The following is a 3,357-nucleotide window of genomic DNA, read 5'->3' as shown; positions in this document are numbered from 1 at the left end:
ACGGACGTGTGTTTCTGCAGGCAGGGGTGTGAGCTGAGACCTAAAGGAGCTGGGAAGCCAGCCCTCCAGGGGAATGCAATGGATCCCCGAAGTCCCCCGGAGTCGGGTGGAGGAAGAGCCTGGGAAGATGGACCAGAAGAGAGAGGATGTTTTTGTTTATTTGGAAACTAAGGAAAGCTAGTGAGGGTCCTGAGGGAGTTGAAATGGTCTCTCTGGCTGGATTGTGGAGACCTTATAGGGCACGAATGTTTAAACTCCAGTCAAAGATCGTAGGAGACACGCCATAGTCCTCGAGGGTAGGTTTCTGGGCTTGCCACAGCGGGCGGGGCACCTGGTGACACTGTGGAGGGCCTGTCTGTGGAAGCAGGAGGGGATTGCTCTAGGGCCGTGGTCGGCAAACCGTGGCTCATGAGCCACATGCGGCTCTTTGGCCCCTTCCATGTGGCTCTTCCACAAAAATACTATGTGTGGGCGCGCATGTACAGTGCAATTGAAACTTTGTGGCCCATGCACAGAAGTCGGTATTTTGTGGAAGAGCCGGTATTTTGTGGAAGAGCCACATGGAAGGGGCCCAAGAGCCGCAGGTGGCTCACCAGCCGCGGTTTGCCGAGCCGCGGTTTGCTGACCACTGCTCTAGGGTTCTGACTGGGTTAGCCGATTTCAGCAAGTGCTAGGGTAGTGAACAGCTGAATACAGCTGGCTGTTCAGCAAGAGGGTACTGTGGGCTAAATTTTAAAACAGAACTTTCCCTGTGGCCACTGGGGAAAGACGGCCATCCCTCCTCTCATTCTTAGAGCATCTCCTGGAGAAATTGTGTGAGAGTCATTCCCATCTTTGATGGGTGTGCAAACCTATTTTGTGTGTGCTGTTATTTTAAATGTTGGTAAAACAAATATAACAGAAAATTTTCTACTTGACTATTTTTAGGAATATAATTGAAGCCCCGGTCAGTTTGGCTCAGGCCTGCGGACTGAAAGGTCCCGGGTTCGATTCCAGTTGGGGGCAGATGCCTCTGTTGCAGACACCTCCGTTGCAGGCTCGATCTCAGGCCCTGGCCGGGGCTCATGCAGGAGGCGACCAATCGATGTTTCTCTCTCTGTGTCTCTCCCCATCCCTTCCACTCTCTCTAAAAATCAATGGAAAAATATCCTGGGTTGAGGACTAACCACAAAAGAATACAATGGAACGGCATTAAGGACATTCACAGCGTTGACTAGCAATCTCTCTCCAGACCTTCTCCACCTTCCTAAACAGAAACTGTGTCCCTATTAAGCAATAACTCCCCATTCTTACCCCCCCCCCAGCCTCTGACAACCTAGAATCTACATTGTCTCTATTTCCTATTCTAGATATTTCATGAAAATGGAATCATGCAATATTTGTCCTTTCCTGTTTGGCTCCTTTCACTCAGCATCGTGTTTTCAAGGTTCAGCTACATTGTAGCCTATATCAGTGCTCCGTTCCTTTTTATGGCTGAATAATATCCCATTGTATGAATATACTACAATTTACACGTCTTAAATAAATAAATGAATGAATGAATGAATAAGCCTCTTGCCAGAGTGACAACCCAGGAAGTTTCTTTTTAAAATATATTTTTATTGAGAGAGAGAGAGAGAGAGAGAGAGAGAGAGAAACATCAATGATGAGGGAGAATCATTGATCGGCTGCCTCCTGCACACCCGACACTGGGGATTGAGCCTGCAACCCGGGCATGTGGCCTGACTGAGAATCAAGCTGTGACATGCTGGTTCACAGGTTGACACTCAACCACTGAGCCACGCAGGCTGGGCAGGAATTTTTTTTTTTTAAGGTCCTGGGAACCAGCTCCTTGAAATGAAATTTCTAGGCAGGTAGTGTCTCTATGTCCCTGTATGTGGGAGTGCAGCCCGAGTGCCCTGTTCTGAACGGTAATCACCTGCTTGTCATAAAAATGAGAAGCTGTGTTATCCCTCCAGACAAGAGCAATTACATAGCACAGTGGGTATCCCAACTACCAAGTCAGCGTAGGCTGAGCTAGGCAAGTTATCATGAATCTCTAGAGCATGTGTGAATGCAATGCTTGGCTGTGTTTAAAAAGGGTAGGATTTCTCTCTGCCTTTGTAATCTCATTAGCAGATCACCTGTGATGTTTTAATGCTTGTTCATAATAAAAATTCTTCTTTGGTAGAGTTGTGGTGAGGACTTACTGGGTTGGCAGGAGGTTTTAATTCTCCCCCACCCCCCCACACACAACATCTTAATCATCTTTGATCAGGAGAAAGAAAAACAGAAAGGCTGGGATGTCATTGATAAGAAAGCAATAGTCATTCATAAGAACGGCACCAATCCTCTGTGCAGCTGTGGGGTCTGCCTTCCACCTAACATGTGGGAAACTGTCTATCAAGGTCTGAGTGTCATGGGAGCTGATGTTCACATTCTCAGGGCCAGGGCGGAGCTAGAAGAACAGTTAGGAGCCACAGGGCAGACTGGACTGGGACGGTGGCCGAGGAGACAGAGAAGGAGCCAGATCTGAGAAATATTAGGAGTGATCTTTTAGAAAAGAAAAGTGCGTCTCTGTTCCCCGAACTGAAGCCCAGAGAACTTAACCTCTGTTGGGTATTTGAACTTGGGTAATGCCTCTGAGCACATGTAAGGTAGAATCCCAGCCGTCTTCCAGGCCCTGCGGGACCTGTGTGTGGGGGTTGAAAACAATGCAGTAATAGTAATATCTATCCTATTTAATGTAATAGGGAGAGCTATTGTTATCCTCCTTTTATGGATGAGAAAACCATAAGTAAAGTGCCTGGCACAGGATCCACGCAAGAATATCAAGTTTGATATGATTTCAGCACACTCATTTAGAGCACGGTCAAGCCGAAGTCCAGCAGATCCGGATTAGAATCTAGGTAGGACAAGGGACCCTTCCTTATCTCCCTGAACCTGTTTCCCCAGCTGAAACTTGGGGGAAATAATTCACATGAAACATTCGAGGACGCACGTATAGGAAGATGGGCATTATGATTCGCTGGTTCGCGGCTCCAAGGCCCACAGCCCAGTTATTTTCCAAAAACGCATTTCTTTCCCTTTTGAGGGGCCGCATCACTCCCCAGAGGCACGGGCACAGGGGGTGTGGCTACAGGCGTGGGCGGGGCGATCCCATGCTCCGCCCCCGGAGGCAGGCAGGTGGGCGGGGCGACTTGGGGTTTCCCCAGAGCGCACGCGCGAGCGCACAGCGGCCCCAGGTCCTCGGACAAGATGGCGGCGGCGGTCGACAGCCCGATGGAGGTGGTGCAGGCGCTGCCGGAGGAGGCCGCGCCCGAGGCGGCGGGCCTCAGCTGCCTGGTCAACTTGCCGGGCGAAGTGCTGGAGTACATC

This window comes from Myotis davidii, unplaced genomic scaffold (genome assembly GCF_000327345.1).
Source record: "Myotis davidii unplaced genomic scaffold, ASM32734v1 scaffold1330, whole genome shotgun sequence".
NCBI lineage: Eukaryota > Metazoa > Chordata > Mammalia > Chiroptera > Vespertilionidae > Myotis > Myotis davidii.
Note: the sequence above shows the minus strand (reverse complement) of the source record.